The sequence below is a fragment of the Mastomys coucha genome, unplaced genomic scaffold, assembly GCF_008632895.1.
Source record: "Mastomys coucha isolate ucsf_1 unplaced genomic scaffold, UCSF_Mcou_1 pScaffold7, whole genome shotgun sequence".
In the NCBI taxonomy this organism is placed as follows: domain Eukaryota; kingdom Metazoa; phylum Chordata; class Mammalia; order Rodentia; family Muridae; genus Mastomys; species Mastomys coucha.
This window is the reverse complement of record NW_022196913.1, coordinates 40,101,775-40,121,391: the sequence shown is the minus strand read 5'-3', so window position 1 is coordinate 40,121,391 and position 19,617 is coordinate 40,101,775. Positions and strand designations below refer to the sequence as shown.

The 19,617-nt window shown below is 41.0% G+C and overlaps 1 protein-coding gene and 1 long non-coding RNA gene across 8 annotated transcripts in view; one reads left to right on the top strand and one right to left on the bottom strand.

Annotated features, from left to right (window-relative positions):
- Positions 1 to 6,304, top strand: part of LOC116081953 — a 29,885-nt gene extending 23,581 nt beyond the window's left edge. For 2 of the 3 annotated variants that reach the window (XR_004115115.1, XR_004115113.1), the window contains exon 4: positions 541 to 830. This is a non-coding gene — a long non-coding RNA (uncharacterized LOC116081953). Of the gene's footprint in view, positions 1 to 540; positions 831 to 5,986 lie in introns of those variants that run through there. The other variant, XR_004115114.1, reaches the window with a different exon arrangement.
- Positions 1 to 19,617, bottom strand: part of Cdyl (chromodomain Y like) — a 204,267-nt gene that overhangs the window by 85,572 nt on the left and 99,078 nt on the right. The window lies entirely within an intron of this gene.

Genomic DNA, 19,617 nt, shown 5'->3' with positions numbered 1-19,617 from the left:
ATGCACACACACACGCACACATGCACACACGCACGCACACACACATGCACACACGCATGCACACACACGCGCACCTTACTTGTACTTTTTGAAGCCTTTGGCAAATGCCAATTACTGAAATCAGAGTTTACAAGTAAACAGTGAAATAAACATAAAACCAAATAACGAACTGAAGAAATGAATTTTAAAGTCCCTAAAAGATGGAGTTACTTTGAAACATTAAGAGCTGTGGGAAAGAACATTTTTGAGCTCCTATTTTTAATTGGAGAAAGTCTAAATTTTACAGCATCTAAATATAGCTAACCATTTGAAAGGATGAAAGTGGCAATTTATTTGACAACGTTTTGTCTTGTTAAATTATCTGTTGAACAAAGGTATTCTAAATGGAGGTTTAAAAAAACAGTTCTCATGAAAATATTTTTGCTGAAACAGGCCATACTGCAATTAAAACAAATATATACCAAAAAAAAAAAAATTCTCTTTTGTAGAAATTACTTTGCACATACTACCTATCAAGAAATTATTTTTTCCCCAAAACAGTAAAGTGTGAGATGTGGAAAAGAAACTCAAGATGCCACCAACTTCACATGTACTGACTGGAAGCATACAGACACCTAACTTCAAGAGAACCAAGGGCACAAAGCCACAGAGCAGCCTGGGATCCACTGGACACACAGCAAGGCAATGAACAGATGTAAGGACAACCAGACTCCTAATGTGAACAATTACTTAACTTTATAGATATTTCCTTGGTTATTGTACAATAATTTCCCAAATAGGCTCATTTTATGTCTAGCAATGCAATAAAAGCCAACACAGATCAAAATGCATTTTGGGAGAGCATGTAACTTACATTCTTAGCACTTTCTGCTCTCAGAGGCTTCCATCTAAATGATAAAGTAAGCTTCCAGCTTCTAATGATTTGCCCTGTAATTTCTCTCCACTGTACAAGTGATGCAATTATCGGGTATTAAATGATTTTTAACTTGCAGTAGGTTTATGGGGATGAAGCACTATTGTGGTGCCCATAAGAACACTACATACGCACTGCATATGTCCACTGTAATGGATGTCTTCATCCATGAGGTTACACCCTAACAAACCCACTGGATGTTGTATGTAACACCTCTAACTTATTCACAACATAGTTAACTTTATCTGCCACCAGTGTGGTAAGAATGTGGCACTGGGCGAAACCATCTAACACAACTACTTTATAAAGTACTGAATACCGTACAGTGGCTAGTACTGGTCAATGCTCCTTATGACCACAGCTTCATATTACCTACCTTGCCTATACTCTTCCTCCTTCAGTAAGGGAGTTTCAGCTACTTACAAACTGGGATCACAGGGGAGAATGGATCAGACAGACATCATCCCTGCCTCATTCTTTTATCATCAATTACAAAGATGTGGGAGTAACTAACACACGTCTGCAGCACACCCTACAACTCCACCCCAAGGACACACACTTCACCCCTGAGAAAAACAGCTCTCTTAGTATATTCAGGACAATACACACATGTCACATCTCTAGTAGGGCACCACACACAGGAATGGATTAATCCATTCTTCCAGAGTACATCTGATGTTGCATGGGCACTGGCTCTAGCTTCTTTATCTCTCAATGTAGACTCTTACCATCCACTCTCCATGGAGCTACTACATCTCAGCCTTGGATGGGAACTGTACCACTGGTCCTCTTGTTCAGAGGCTTCCACAGTAAACTGCTACTGAGTTCATTGCCTGTTCATTGCCTGTTCAGTCTATACACACACACACACACACACACACACACACACACACACACACACAAACACACACTCCCTCAGAGAGACAGATAGACAGACTGACAGACAGACAGACAGAGGTATCCATATGCTACCACCTTCTCATCTTTCAGGCACACTGATGAACAGCATACAAAGGGACAAACCCCAAGTCATATGTCCCTTGCTGCCTTTTCCTTGTGTGATATTGGTTACAACCCGTTTCTCTCTACATTACATTTAAATTCCCACTTTTCTCCTACTGCTAACATATTAAAAAACATTTTAATGAGCAGTGTCAGTATCTGCCAGGCATGGTGGAACATACATGTAATCCTGGCATTTGGTCTAACGCTCAAGCCCTGGATGACACAGAAAGAGCTTGTCTAAGACAAAAACAAAACAATACTAACCAAACAACAGCAATTATAATACGAAAACCTTCATCGGGATCATGTGCAAGAGTGACAGTGTGCTTGGCAGTGACACAGAAAGACAAGTGGCACATCTAAAAGGGGAGCAGAACAGCCAGTCTCCAGACCCTGGGGGAGAAAACTTTTAAAACCAGAGGAAGACAGTCAAGTGGAGCAAACGAGAACCTTAATTGGTTTAAAATCCCAATTCCTTTAGGAAGGTGGAACTCTGAAAGCACACACAGATCATTACCCCACAGTGGGTCTGGAGAACTCATTGCTACTTTTGTAGTCACAGGTGGCATCTGTGGCCAGCACAGAAATATTAAGCCTTACGAGTAACAAGTTCCAGATTTGGGAAGTAAAACTGATCAAAATAAAAAACATTCTGGTGGCTGGAGAGATGGCTTAGTCCTTAAGTGTAGGCTCTTGCAAAAGACCTCTGCAGTTTCCAGCAGCTACGGCAGGAGGCTCACAACCACCTGTTATCCGTTAATTCTGAAACTAACCACATATCAATTCTGAAGTCAATTCTTGTTCACATTGCTGATTTTATGAAGTCACTAACAACCTAAAGATATTAAGACAAAGGGGAATTAATAGGCTTTTGTTTTCTTCTGTACTTTTTTGTTGTTGTTAGACAGGATCTGACTAGCCTAAAACTCTACCTAGACCAGGTTGGCCTCAAATTCAAAGAGATCCACCTGCTTCTATCTTCCAAGTGCTGGGATTAAGGATATATCCCATCACACCTCACTGGAAAGTTAATATTAAATTAAATATTTAATTGAATTATTAAAACTTTAACTTTGAAGTCAATTCTTAACATTCACATTGCTTATTTTATGAGGTTACTAACAATACTGAAGTATTAAATTCTAAAACACTGATAGTACAGTAAACATAGAATATAAATGTAAAATCCTAGAGCCTTGGAATACTGTATTCATTTTACAAAAGAACGGTCTTGGAATTGTAAGTGCCATGTCTAAGATTGCTCTACCATCAGACCAAAGTTAGGAGCCAGTGTTAGAAATGGAATCTACTACTGCTTCTACTCTCTGATCTTTGTATGAAAGAGAGGAATGAGGCAATGTATTGCTACAATGTACTTCAGCTAAAATAAACATTTGTCAGGTAACTAAAATTTCCTCACCTAAGCACATCATGAATGATGACAAAGCTCCAGTATTCACTGAGGCAGTTCATACATACTTCAGCAAATGTTTTCACACAGAGAATCATAAAATATAACTGACAGTACTAATAGGATTAATATCCTATGCAATACTGACAACATTATTCACCATGACCAGCAATATAAAGCTGGTTTGATGCTTAAAAGTGAGCCAGGCAGTGGTGGCACACACCTTTAATCTCAGCACCAGGGAGGCAGAGGCAGGTGGATCTGAGTTTGATGCCATCCTGCTGCAGAAGTTGAGTTCCAGGACAGCCAGGACTACATAGAGAAACCCTATGGGGGAGGGGAGAATCAGGGAACATATTACATGCAAGGATATGAAGGAAGAAATCACAAGATCATTTCAACCAGTTTAGGAAAGATACTGATAGTGCTGGGATGTGGTTGCACATGCCTTTAATTTCAGCACAAGGGAGACAGACAGAGGCAGAGAGTGAGGCAGAGGCAGGTGGATCTCCTAAAGTTTGAGGCATGCTTGGTCTATATGGCGAGTTCCAGGATAGTCAAACCCTGTAACAGCAGACTAGGCTACATAGTGAGACCCTGTCTTAATCTTCCTCCCACCCCAAAAGACACTGAAATAATGCAATATTAAATCAAAAAACAAAATACTTCCAATTCAAACAAAAAGGAACATCAACAGGTTTATTTGTGAAATGTCTATAGCTCACAGTTTAACTCTGGAAGCTGAAGTTTTCAAGAATGCTTGCTTTCAGCACCCTGAACACTATACTGAGGGTTACAGGCAAAGCAATCACTATTTATTCATATAATGATAGGATTTTATGCATACAAGATTCTAAATAATTCACAGGAAAGCTATTAGGGCTAATGAATTCGGTGAAGTTATAGAACACTCCATTAACACACAAAAGTCAGTATTCTCTCAACTGGCCATGAATACTATTGAAAGTGATGCAAATTGGATGCAATAACTATTAAAATCAAAATGTCCTTTTGCATAAATAGAAATGCCTGTCCTTAAACGCAAATCAAAACCACAATGAGAGACCATTTTACACTGATTAGGACAACTATAATATATAAATATATATTTATATTATGTAAATGTATGTAATATTATATATCTTGAAAACTATATTATTATTATAATAAAAAACTGAAAGTAAATGCTGATGAGTGTTGCTATTGTGAATGCAGATAAGTAAAACTGTTTGGTAGTTCCACACAAATTCTTGTCATATGACACAACAATGACCAACCCAATGACATGGAAAATTACTAAAAACATGAATTTGTGACCATTTGTTAATGGTCACAGTAGTACTACTTGTAATAGAGAAAACACAAAAAACCCAACAAGTCCATTACAGTAAACAGATCAAATGTATATGTACACAACAGAATAATGATGCCCAGACCTAAGATTCTAATACATACAACACAGGTGAACCTTGAAAACATGTGGAAAAAGCAGGAGAAAGGTGGACAATGAACAAATACTGTACATATAATCCCACTGGCATCAACTACCCGGCATACACAAATTCACTGAAACATAACATATGCTAGGGATTCCCATGGATGGAGGAAGAGCGTGGGGGACTGCTGCATGATCGCCTCAAAGCTGTTTGGAAGTGTATCCAAGATTAAGAGATTGTGAATGAACTTTGTGATGATGATCAGTGTTAAAGAACTGTAGGCTTAAAATGCTCAATTGGTATAATATTTTGTATTACATATATTTTACCAACAGAAACAAAGACATGTGGCTACACTGCACATGACCAATCAAGACTCCAAAACAGCTAATTAGCCTGAGCATCCATGCCTTCTAATCAGGGACAATCTGGTGGGGAAAACACCAGCACTTCTGTTGACCCCCACCACAGATAAAATATTGACTAGAACGTCATAAAGGCAAAATAGTCTAGCAGATATGAGTACTACTATGTACTTACAAAATCTAATCCCTGTTTACAAACTAGGATGGACAGAATGCCCATGTCTAGCTGGGCTTCAATCATGACGGCATTCTCCAGTGGTGTTTGTTCAAAGCACCTGTCAAAGGGGGTGACCTCAGGAGCACAATAAACCCCCTTGTAAGCACAGGCAGAGCTCTGGGGTCAGACCCACATACGCACCCTGATAACAGTCTGTGGAGGTGAGCTCTCTGCTGTCTACATAACTTAAGACAGGAAACATTTTTGCCAACTGTAAGGAAAGCTTAGCAGATAGAAAACAATGGTTCATTTTCCATACTGAATGGCAGCAATAAGAATCTAGCCCAGGTTCTCAACCTGTAGGTTGTGATTCCTTTAGGGATTGAGCACCCCTTTCGTAGAGGTTGCATATCAGATATCCACATTCATAACAGTAGCAAAATCACAGCTATGAAGCAGCAACAAAAGAATTCTACGGATGGGGGTTATCACACCATGAAGAGCTGTATTAAATGGCTTCAGTATTGGGAAGGTTGAGAGCCGGTAGTCTAGAGGATAGACCAACAGTGTTGTTTTTGTTGTTGTTTTTAACTGTGCTGCATAGTATTGAGGGAAGAGGTATTAGTTGTTCTTGGCTACCACCTTCCTCATGACTTCTAGCATGAAGTCCTCAGTTCCTTCTGCTTCCTCTTGGCACAGATGTAATTACCATCCACTGCCTTCTTGATGAACCTGAGTGCACGTTTGTCCTGGGACACCTTGAGAAGTTTCAGAGCACAAATTCCAGATCAAGACCCGCAGGAATTTGGTGTGCTGGGTGAGGCGCCCCTGGCACTGGCTCTGTTATGGCTTGCTGCCTATGTCACCTCATGGTCTTTGATGAAGCCAATGGCCATGGAGCAGAGCATGGCCTCCCTGACAGAAAGACTACAGGCTAATATCAACCCCATGATTCTGAAGTCCTCAAAACCAATGTGAACTTAGTTAAGTATTAAATCTGGTAACTTAAAAAAAGAGGGCTGGTCCCCTTTTGTATTTTGTGTGTGGGGGGGGGGCACATGTTACCTAACAAAAAGTTAGTCTTTAATCAATGAATGCCACTTATATTTCAGTGAAATGAGCCTTGCCTCTTCATGCATTTTAGACATTTATTTCTGTTGAGTGATATTCTATTACTCCACTCTAATTCTAGAGTTTATTTTTAAAAGGAGAAATAATAAGAAGTTGATTCATATTTTTAAATAAGGAAACACTAAAAGTGGTCGTGTAGTTTGAATCAAAGTGTCTAGCCAGGCTTTTATCTTAGAGCCTTCGATCCCCAGTTGGCAGCACTGTTTGAGGAGGATATGGAAACATGAGGGAAGTATGTCACTGGGGACAGGCTTTGATGTATCTATGTATGTACATATGTATGTATGTATGTATGTATGTATGTATGTATGTATGTATGTTTGGGAAGGATTAGGAGGTGTGGCCTTATTGGAGGAGATTTCACTGGACTTTAGTTTCAAAAGACTCACACCATTCTAGTATGCTTTGGACTTCCTGCTTGTAGACCAAGATGTGAGCTCTCTGTCTGTTTGTCACCAAGTCATCATGGGCTCTAATCCTTTAAAACCATAAGCCCAATTAATTACATGCTTTCTTCTATAAGCTGCCTTGGTCGTGGTGTTTTATCTCAGCAATAGAAAAGTAACTAGTACAGATTTTCCATCTGGAACCATAAGCCAAAATAAATGTCCTTCCTAAATTGCTTTTGGTCATGGTATTTCATCACAGCAATAGAAAAGTAATGAATACAGGTGGCAAACAAGATGTTGCAACAAATGAAATTTAGGTTATGGCTCAATCAAAAGTAAGTTAGACCATGGTATGACTGTGATTTTGCAATGGGCACTGTAAATGCATTTTACTCACAAAGAAATATGTATTACATTTTCTAAACCACACATTTTAATACCATATGGAAAGTATTTTAAAGAATCCCCATCCGGTGACAGCAACCCCTGCCCTCTAGTTTGTATTACATCTCTGACCCGCTGCTTGGATCATGAGGGTTTGGCAGTCACTAGGGTGGAGAGGTGAGAGAGCGAGGTTAATAGTGGTGAGGTGAGATGGGATTTTACCTTACATCATTAAGAGCAATAATTTAGTGCACCACCAGAATATACAAAAAAAGCTGACCCCACTGCTATTAACATCCAAGAATGTGTGTGCCAAGAACAGAGTAAGACTCAGGAGCATTCTGACTCTCTAGATTTCACTCTGGGTGTGAAGCAAAACCTTGGATTTGTTGGACTTTAGACGCCTTGTTACTACAGCATTCAGCCCATTGTAGGCAAGGCACTGTATCTCACCACCTACTATGTTTTTATGGTTGCAGGATACCTGAAACACCTGCGGACACCATTTTGAACCACTTCCCAAATGCACTCACCCAGCATGCTGACCCTGTCTACCCTCATACAACTTCCCGTGACGGTGTCTATCATGTCTCTTCTTATGAGGAACCGAAACACATAGATCCATTTCCCACTAACAAGTGGCTGGTGTTACATACTGTTAAATTGTTTTTTAAAAAAATCAGTACTAATATTAATAAATGCTTACTGTAAGCACTCCTTATGATGCTTACCTCCCTGTGTATATCTAAGCAAAACATGTCAGTGGGCGGGACAACTGGACTCTAACTGACAGGTGTGATTCATTTGTTCTGGTTCCCTTGAGGACAGGACTGTCAGTCAAGCAGTACCTTCTATTTAAATTATCTCAAAGACACCTTGGGGACACTGCAGGAAGATTGCAGCTGCTTGCTCTAACTTCTCAAAGTGCAGCTCCAGCCACAACTACTTCCAATAGCTCCTACTCCTTCTTCTTACTCTGAAGAGGTAGAGTCAAGCTGAGCAAAGTCAGCTATCCAGGAACAACCAGCTACTAAAAACTGAAAGAGGCAGAGCTGGGACCAGTAGTGACATCTCAAAGAGAGGGAACTAGGGGTCACTGACAGATGGCAGAGGCAGAGCTGTTCTGACAGGCAGGAGTGGCAGTGGCAGTGGTAATGAGGACAGTCCTAGGCAGGACCTTAAGGGTTGATATTTAAAACTCTACCACTAGAGGGTGCCACCTGCTGTTCCTGCCTGTCAACAGCTAGGCATGCAAAAGCTGCCTGAAAACAGCAAGTTTCCCCTTGACCACCACGACTTCATCTGGGCAACAACAGAACAGAACGCTGCTCAAGGGAGTGTCTAGTATGGTGAGTGTAGGGTTATTTTATTTACTAAGACACCAGAAAAGGTGGACTAGGATCCTGAAGATCCTGAAAGAACAGAATTCACTGGGGAAAGCTCATGGCATAGCCTGGTTTAGTTGGCTACTAATACGGAGCCTGATAAACAGCACCAACAACACTAACGTGCTAAGGTTAGAACAAGACGTCCAGCTTTAGAGCCACCTCTTGGTGAAACTTTATTTTTTTAAGAAACTTTAACGTCTTTTTTTGGCCCTACAAGAGTAAATACGGATCTTCTCAGTAACCACTTTAGAGTCACACTGAAATGCTACAAAGATTCACTACAGCTGCTCAGAATATGCATGGCTATCTCCCTGCTGGAGGAGCACTTATGGTCCCCTCATGGGAAACCCAGATCTCTCCAAGGTTAGGGCTGCTTTCCAAGATGATCTGTTCATCTTTGTGTTCTGAGGATCAACCACCATAAACAACACAGAAAAAAGAGAGGTGTGCAATCGGTGTATAATCTGCATCACCATGCTAGGATGGTATGCAGAGTACACATGCACACACGCACACATGCATGCATGTATGCACACATGCAGCATACCACACGACTTTGGAGTAGAGAGAAACTCCAAGTCACCACAGAGATGAAACCAATGTTGTGATCCACAGTCCAAGGGAACATTTACTACACTACTACCGTCACTCTGCCTTCATTAGGAGAAAACACCATTACTTAGGATCCTATTTATGACTCTGCATGAGCTCCTTCAAGCTGACAGGATTGGCAGCTGGCACATCAGCCAGAGCGATCTCTAGTCCTAGCTTTGGTTAACAAGGGTCGCCTAAAACCATCATAAAGCGCAGATATTTACATGATGATTCCTAACAGTAGCAAAATTAGTTATAAAATAGCAATGAAATAATTTTATGATGAGGGATCACCATGACATGAGGAATTGTATTAAGAGGTAGTAGCATTAGGAAGGCTGAGAACTACTGCTGTAGTAAGTGCAAGTCAGTGACTTACAAGTCATTCCAGGGCTGAGGAGAGAGCTCAGTGGTTAAAGTACTTGGTCTTCTTTCAGAAGACAGGGCCTGGTTTAGTTCCTAGCAATCACATGGTAGACCATCCATAACTCCAGTTTCAGGGAATACAATGCCCTTTTCTGACCTTCAAGAGTACCAGGTACACATGCGGTGTACAACCCATACATGCAGGCAAGCAGTTAATACACATGTAAATATTATACGTCTTTTAAAAAAAAATCAACTAAATATAAAAGCAGTTGTTTATAAAATAAATGCTTCATAAAAGTCAGTCCAATATTTTTAGGAAACATTTTATTCTCTATAGTTTGCTAGAATGTAGAAGTTAAAAATAACTGGAATGTACAGTTTTACTCGAAACACAAAATATGTCAACAAATCTGTTTACTGTGAGTCTGAGAAAGAAACTCTGGGCAAATTTTCCCAAAACAGAGAGACTAGCAGTAAGAGTGTAATAACCAGAATGGTGCAGAAAGACCTGAACACAACCACAAGTAGTCTCATTCCAGCAGAAAGCTCAACTTCCTAAACAAACAGCACAGTACAATGAGAAAAACAAAACAAAAAAAAAAAAAAAAAAAAAAAAAAAAAAAAAAAAAAAAAAAAAAAAAAAAAAAAAAAAAAAAAACCAAAGGTGCCTCAGTGTACAAGCATCCCACACAACTGAGAGATGCAGTTCTAGGAAATCTATGACCAGCTTAATGTTAGATATTTAAGAGGATATAATAGCAAGCAAGGAGCTGCAAAAGCGTGTCTTCAAAGTCAAACCTGCTCATCTGTCTCAAAGGCAGTAACAAACTCCTCACCAGCAAGTGTGGACATAAGAGAATCCTCCAGACCTGTGGAAGACACTCAATGGTGAAATCCTGGAACACTCCCAGTACCTACATGAAATCTGCAACGGTATCTACCAAGCCTATCTGAACAGCCCTTCCTGGAAATCCCTAGCATAGCAGACAACCAAATGCATTGGATATAAAATTCTAAAGAAGAAGGTGCTAACAAAAAGTAGATTAAAGCACAACATATACACTTGCAAGTATATGTACATATGTACTTAGCTACAAAACATCAAAGGGCTTAAAAACAAGTTCAGAGACACACCATCTGTGTCTAAGTATGGGACTCACTAGTCAAACAAGACTGTTCAGTCAAAATGATGCAGAAATTCAGTGCAATTTTCTACCATGAAAACCCCAGAAGGTCCCACAGAACCCAGCAGAGTAGACTCAGCATCTCTATATGAGAACACGAGGTTTCCTGAAAAGCCAAAAGAACTTTTATAATAGCAGGCGGAGAGCTCACCAATTTGAGATGAAAACTTACAAAGTTGTAGTAATTAAGCCCATCTTATACACAATTAAGGAACATACAACCACAACCACAGAAGACAAACTTAACACTCAAACTGATCCCACACTTAGGCAAGCAGGCAACTGGCAGGCCGTTTAATACATACACTTCCATCTCTACCTTTAACCTGATTCACCCTGGGAGTTTACCCTGCCACCCTGGACCTCTAAGAGGAAAAAGAAAAAGATGGGGGAGGGAAAAAAAGGAAGGAAGGGGGACAGGCCACTGAAGGAAAGTCAGGCAATAATAAGGAAAGGATGACGCAGTCTACCCACAGTAACATGAAGAGCATCTGGCTGATAGGAAAGCCGCAATATTAGACCCTTTGCATGTGCACATGCGTGATCATATCCAAGTACACTGTAGCCATAACAACCTTGGCTGTTAGTTGGTAAACACCTAGCACTCCCCTGCAAGGACTCACTTCTTGAACATTCCCCAACTAACCAACCCCATCATGTTGTGAATCAGAGCTGCCACCAATGGGAAGAGACAAAAGTCATTACCTATGTCAGCAATTTAAAAAAGGAAGCTATGTTGGCCCTGGTGGCTCCTAGACTGGGTTAGGTTCTGGGACACTTTTTACAAAAAGAATTACTTGGCCAAGAAACTTTTGCCTCCTTTGTTGTTTCTTCAATACCAAAATGATTTACTCATTGTTTCTAACAGTTCTCAGCGGTCTGTCTACTTTTCCTCTTTTGGAGATAAGGTCTCTCAGTGGGCCTGAACTCTGAAGGCTAAGCTGTCTGACAGTGAACCCGAGACCACCAGAAACAGAATTACAGGCATGCGTCATGTTCTACTTTGCTCCTCCCACCCTTTTCAATACAGGTTCTTGGATGGAGCATAATTCCTCGTACTTTAACAAACTGAGCACTTTCTATGTATGAATACCGTGCCTTCCAAGCATGCTAACACACGTGTTCTGATTCAATAGGTCTGGGGCACACCCGAGACTACATCTTGTCACTTCCATGGGTCATCCCATACAGCACACATGCTCTACTGACATTGAAATGATTTCTGAAGGAACTGTTTATTGGAAAACTGAAACAAATGTTGAACTTAATAAATTAGATGAAACAAAACTGAGTGGCAATTAAACTGCAATGAGAAATGATACTCTACAGGAAGTTTGCTTGACAATTCCACAGGAGACCAACAGTGACTCAAGTGGGGAGCTGTCTGGAAGGAACATGAGGTCATTGGCAAGAGCCAAAAGAGGAGTCAGGCTTATTTACGTTTTATATTCCAAGAATAATGTAATTGAGTGCTTGTATAATTAAAAGCCCGTCTTTTAAAACCCAGAAAACTTGAAAATATAGTTTCTTAAATCTAAGACTGTCATAACAGTCAGAAGTACAAAGAGGGTCAGGTCAATGAATGCTGGCCAGCACTGCTCCTCTACCAAGAATCAAACACAGGACCAGAAGAGAATGGTTGAAAGGGGATCAATCCATGTTTACGCTAACAAACTGCAATGACTGCAGAGGTACTTTAAAAAGAAAACAACAACAACAAACCACCAATAAGTCAAATGCTCTGTTTTCATTCAAATTATTTCCACCAAGTTTTTGCTTCTGTTTTACCTATTATTCCTGCCATAGTAGAATGTGTAACAGTTCATCTTGTCCATTTGATGGGACTTAGAAAACACCAAGGAAACAACCCAGGCGGCTATGACGGGGCTCCAGAATGGAGTTACTGTTGTGAGCCACCTGATTTGGTTGTTAGGAACTGAACTCCAACTCCAGATATGACACCCTTTTTTGGCTGCTGTGGGTATCTACATGCATGTGCACACACAAACAGACAGACACCCCACACACATAACAAAATAAAATGAACCTGAAGGAATGAGAAGACTGTGTGTGTAAGCTGAGCACCAGCACACAGCTCTCTTGACTTCTAGAATCCTTCCACCATGATTTCTCCACTATGCCCCCTGCCCTCTGAAATGTGAGCCAAAATAAACCCTTCCTTTATTGCATTGTCTGTCATGTATTTGATCATAATAAGATGGTCATAGCAAGGAAGAAAGCAATACAGTAAGTAACACAATGTTTTTGCATAGCTTCTGCTTTATCCCTGTCATACTCTAATTATCCCTAGAAGGAATCCTTCTTGAGGGCTCATGAGCTTGCAGGAATGTCCCTTCGATAATGCCAACTATAAGAAGCCTTCAAGGTTGGCCCTTGAGTGAGGGCACCTAAACCTGAATCATAACTAGTTCCCATTATGGTCTCTGTGGGTGACCAGCCATAAATGGCAAGCACTTGCTCCCCTTTCAATTCACTAGGTACAAAGAGAGCCTCCAGCAGCAACTGAATGGGCATGAATGGCCACTTACTGTAGTGAGAATGTTGCCTACCAAAATACCACAATGAAACTTAATCCCGAATATGATAGCATTAGAAGGTGGGGCCTTCATAATAAGAAATTAATTTCTAATTAATTTCTAAGAAGAAATTAGGTCGGGAAGTTCCACCCCTGTGAAAGACTTCCTGCCATCACTATGGAGACCCCTGAGAAGTGCCTAGCCCCTTCCACATCTGAGGTCACAGTAAAAGGGCATCATCTATGAATCAGAGCAGGTGCTCAGGACACCAAGCCTGCTGGTGCCCAGAACTTAGAATTCTAGCCCATAGTTCTATGAAGCAATAAATTTCTGCTCTTCATAAGCCACTCAGCTGATGCCACTTAATTATTATAGCCCACATGAACTAGGATATCACTCAAGTTGGCACTGGAATGTACAGGCTTTATTGTATGCTGGGTGGAATGAATTCATGAAATTCAAGTCTCGGGTCCAAATAGTTCATCACTACATACAGACACGGGAACTGACTAAATCTGAGACTTGTTATTAAGTGGTACAGGCTATGTGATCACGGGCAGTCATTACAGAGTACGTGCATATCAAACGACTTTTAAAAGTAGCACCTTCCAAGATGTTAATTAGAGGCCCTTACTTTTTTTCTAGTTGGGAAATCATTTGGGAACTGCCCTTAGAGCTGAGTCTTGCTCAGTGGGGGATGGAAGGCATCATGCACACAGGAGGAAGTGTGTGTAAACAGGCGACAGAGAAACATGGTTTGGGCCACTCTCATGGAGACAAGGGGAGGAGGTAGGAAGGCAAAACTAACAAAGGAAACAGGTATAATGTGACAACTGCATCCAGGAGGCAGAGGCAGGAGGACCAGGAGACCAGGTGCCGAAAGCCAGCCTGGCTACATAAGATCCTATCTTAAAAAACCCACCTTTTTAAAAAAGTCATCATGAAGAAAATATGAGCAAGAAAAATCATCAAGAAGTATCTGACCATGCAAAGAACTCTTAAAAGTTCAAGAATGTAAGAGCTGATAATAAACGGAAAAAATATAAAATATAAAAAAATGTGAGGCAAGCAATTCATTATCCAAAAGAAGCAATAACAACAAGTATAAAAGTACCCAACAGAAAACACTTAAAAATGACAAGGGAAGGACATGGAAGAAAAACTGAGGTGAAGTATGTTATAGAAACAGGCCCAACACCGGGTGACAAGCTGAACTCCAGCGGCCCACCCCTTTGTAGACAAATCTGACACCATGCAATTTACACTTGCATTTACATTTTCTCCCAGCGATCTCACTTAGGAACAAATCTTGGAGACATGCCCCAACAGTATAAGACTGCACACGCGCACACAGTTTTTCACTCCAGTACTGTTTAACCGTGGAACACGACAAGACTTTCTAAATGCCGTGTCTAGGAAGGAAGCTGAACAATCAGAGAGTTCTGAGTTGCAAGGATGATCACTGAGAACTGAGTGACTTCCAAGACAGACTCGACAACAGCAACTAGCCAAAGGATACAAGCTACCATCCGCTGCTCACGACAGCAATGCCAAGCAGATACATACACAACATATACATGTATTGGCTGATCTGTACAAGACATACAAGAAGACTGGGCACCCGCAGGGAATGAGAGCAATGGATGGACTAAGTGGAGACACTGGCAGAATGACAGGAGGAAGGGGCAGGAGAAGGGAGGCACTGAATCTAGTATACCTTTTTATAAGGTTTCACAACTTAGCCAAAATATTTAATTCTAATCAACTGTGGGAAGCCCTACAATGTAAATACAAGGAGTAGGGTGTGTGCTCAATTGTACAAATGAGTACAATCACCACATTGAAGGAAGCAGAAGAGGAGGAAACTGGAAAACATTATCTTCACACAGTAAAGCTAAAGACAGACTTTCGTATAAAAATCTATTCTCAGAAGAGTTCAACAGTTAGCAAGCTCACTCTGTGAGAGAGCAAATATTTTCAGTTTTACAGACCATCCACTCTCTAAAAGAATGTGACTTGATCATTGTACTAAAAGCTACCGTAGACAAACACAAACAGATGGGCAAGCTCTATTCCAAAAATCTGTCTACAACACCAGGAAGCAGACTGGATTTGGTCCATGGGCTATCATTCATTAAAACTTGATCTAGTTAATACAGTTGTTCCTCTTAAGAATATGGGTTGACAAACTCGAACAAGAACCGAGCGAATGAGAGAAGCAGTACGGCTAACGGGAGCCTGGCATGTCACTGACAGAAAGACATCCAACCAAGTTAAGGAAAGTTAGAAAGAACACTGTTGGGCTGGGTTATGGAGTACATGAGAAGAACCCAATCAAAATGTCTGTATGTGGGTGTGGGCGCACACATGCACACCCATGCGCACTCACGTCGTGCACACGCAGACAGACAGACAGGCAGGCAGGCAGGCAAGCAGGCACGCATGCACTCCACAGTTCTATCCTATGGGTGGTTGTTGAGAAACAGTAACACCTCAGTAGCATCTAGCACTCCCTGCTCCCTGAACTGGGGTTCTAAATATCATTCTCCAAAACCAGGGAGTAGTAAAGATCCTCAGGAAATTGTTGGCTCTAGAGCAGGCCTTCAGAGCAAGTCCAAGATGAGCCTTCAGCATTCCTGAGAGGCTGAAAATAGAGGTGGGGGCAGGGTTGGGTGGATGATGAGGCAAATAAGAACCAAATTGGAGGGGGCAGGGACCAAAACTGGAACTGAATAACTGAAGAGTACTAGGTTGTAACACAAATAATTAAAATAATTTACATTTATATACACACACGGATGGGTATCTACCCATGGATGGACAGATGGACTGACTAGCACATACAGAGAAGGGTCAGAACCCCATCTAACAAATGGGGAAGAAACAAAGAGAATATATAATCAACAGAAATGATTATTACAGGCAAAAATCTGCCAAGGAACACTAAAGTTACTACCTAATGTCTAAGGAGAAACATCGTGAGACACCTTAGAGAGTCAAGATTCTAATTCTGGTGGCTCTGGGATCTACTGTCTCCTATAATTTCCACTTATTCGGGGAGCAAGAATTCACTCTGCTCTGCCCTTCTGCCCCAAATAGACCCTCGGACAGAACAATGCTGCCCACAGCTGTGAGAACAATCTTGCCCACTGCCTACTCTAATCTCCTTCTGGGACAGACATTTCATAGATAAATTCACAAATATCCTTTGCCAGCTGTCTTGACAAAAAAAAACGTTGCAAAAATGGTAGCATTCTCAAATACCATGTCACCACCAAACTTTCTGCATTTTACCATTGCCCATAGTCATAGCAGTCACTCAAACCTGAATCTTCACTGGAGTACTTTATGTAGATTTTACTCAAACGTCACCATTTCCCCTTTAATGTGCTTTTTGGTTCTGTGATCTATCATGTGTTCCTTCTGTTTCTTTTCGCTATCTGGGGCAATTCCTGTCTTTTTTATCATGACCTCTGCCTGGGTTTTTGAAGAATGTTTTACACTTATTTTGTAGATTGTCCCTAACTTTAGGTCTACTATATTTTTAGAAGGAATTGGCCTTCCACAGGGGTTTGCTAGAGATGCATAACAAAAGATGCAGGCTGGAGCAGCAGGGATGTGCTTTCCCAGAGCTCTCCAGACATGCTAAATGCAGTGGACTCCGTGAGAGCTGTCCTTCACATAGGTCCTGCCTCTAGAGCAGCGGTTCTCAACCTTCCTAACACTTGTGGTAATCCCTAACCATGAAATTATTTGTTTCTACTTTGTAACTGTAATTTTGCTACTGCTATGAATCATAATATAAATGGCTGTGTTTCCTGATGGTCTTAGGTAATTCTTATGAAAGGGTCGTTCAATCTCTCCCACCAAGGGTCACAACCCACAGGTTAAGAACCCCACTGCTCTATATAACATATGGCTCTTAGCCTGTCTCCTTCTGCCATGTAGCCTAAACTGACCTTATATGTGATCCTCCTGCATCACTGCACACATGCACACAAGATGAAGTGTAATGTAATAAAATCATATTAAAAAGAGTAATACTAGTTATGTTTGTTTTTTAAAGTATCTAAAAATAAAGCATTTTTTTACATTTAGCAGGGGAAAACTAATTACTGGTTAGCCATTCTTAATGTGCTTAAGACCATAGCAGTTCAAATATATTATTATTGTTCAGATATAGTGTCTAGTTCTCTTTTGGGGGAGGGATTTGAATTTTGACTCAAACTTTTATTTAACAAAATTCATTGTTAACTATTGGCTCTATATTTTTCTATATTTGAAACAAATATAACCTTGGACCGACATTTAGAAATGAGACACACACTAGTGTTAAGTGGGCCAATAGTTCTACACAATTAGCCAATTTTGTGTTTTCATTTAAGCCATGAGTTTACACATGTTTACTCCTCAGGCATCTACCACTGAAGGACATTTTTCTCAAATACCTTCAGGCATCTATCACCAGCCATGGGGTAGACTATACAAGGACAGACACGGACACATAGACACACGCACACACTCACATACTATAACCATCAGTTTGTACAATAGTCAAGTCTGAAAAACTGTCTAGAAACCCAGGAAAGGTTATTTTAATTGTTTATAGCACTTGGGACAAGAGAGGCCAGGACAGTCACTGGTGTCACAGAGGGTGGGACAAGTGGGAATGACTGTGATCTGGAATGTCTTTAGACAGATGTAGATCCTCTTCAACCCTAAAGGGGGTAATTAACAGCTTCCTCACCAGGGTGTGCGAGGTTAGTTCTTGTGTTTGGTCACCCCATTCTTTCTCTCCTTCCCAGTGCCAGCACCCTTGGCTGTGCAGAGCTGGAGGGTGGTTGTTGCTGCTCAGGGCTTTTCTTCTGTGATCTCCCTCTTGTCTGCAGTGTGGGCAAAACCTGAACTTTGGAAGTCTGGTGTTGCACCTTTTCTCTACCTATAGTCACATAATGACACATACATGACTTACAAGCCCAATTCTAGTAAAAAAAAAAAATGGCTTAGCACTGGTACCCTAAGGAGCAGGTAGCAAGCTTAAGGATATACACAGAGCACTATGGCACTTCAAAATCCAAGCTTTAAAACAGCAGAGGAAGTGACTGAGTCTTGAGAGAGGTAAGTCATGGGTAGGGGTGGGAGGAACAACTTTCTAAAGTTTTCATTTTCTCTAATGTGGTAAATAAGACATCATTTCTAGAACAATAAATAAACCCATAGTTGAATAAAATACCTTCTAAAGCCAGGTGTGGTGTTGCATGAAGAGGCAGGTGAATTTCTGAGTTTGAGGCCAATCTGGTTTATAGTTTGATTATAGAAAGTTCCAGGCCAGCTAGGGTTACATAGTGAGACTCAAACAAACAAACAAACAAGAAAGCCTCTTAAGGACTGGAGAGATGGCTCAGTGGTTGAGAGCACAGTTCAGTTCCCAGCAACCACATGGTGCTCACAACTTTCTGTAACGGGATTTGATGTCCATTTCTGGACTGCAGGAATATATGCAGGCAGAATAATGTATACATAATAAATAGATAATCTTTAAAGGAAAAAGGAAGGATGGAGGGAAGGGAGGGAGAGAGGGAGGGAGGGAGGAAGCCAGCCAGCCAGCCAGCCAGCCAGCCAGCCAGACGGACAGCTGGCCTCTTAAGCTGGGTGGTGGTGGTGGTGGCTGCAGTGACACACACCTTTAATCTCAGCACTCCAGTGGGAGGCATAGGCAGGTGGACGTCTGAGGCCAGCCTGGTTCATTGTGAATTCCTAGACAGCCAGGGCTACATAATTCCAAAAGAAAAAAAGAAAGAGAGAGAGAGAGAGAGAGAGAGAGAGAGAGAGAGAGAGAGAGAGAGAGAAAGAGAGAAAGAGAGAAAGAGAGAAAGAGAGAGAAAGAGAGAAAGGAGAAAGACAGACAGACAGAAATAAGGACAGATAGATAGATAGATAGATAGATAGATAGATAGATAGATAGATAGATAGATAGATAGATAGATAGATGGAAAGAAAGAAAACTTTTTATATGCTACAAAACAACCATCATTCTCAATTGTCAAGAAGGGGTGTTCTCAGAAATATAAAGATGAAAAAGTTTTTTAAAAAAAATCAAGGCAGTTATTCCCCCCAAAGCCACTGGTGCCTGTGATATAGAGTTGGGACACAGGACTGGTGAGATGGGAGGTCAGATCAAAGTCCCTTCAGGCAGGAAAGGCCCCAGGTCAAGGGACACACTGGGAATGGGCATGAAACAGACCTACTTCTCAGTCTTGGTTATATGGCAGATCTTGCCTTCATTCCAACCTTCAAAGCAGGATCCAACCTGTTTACCTCCAGGAGGCAGAGATGGGTGAGAGCGAAGGCAGT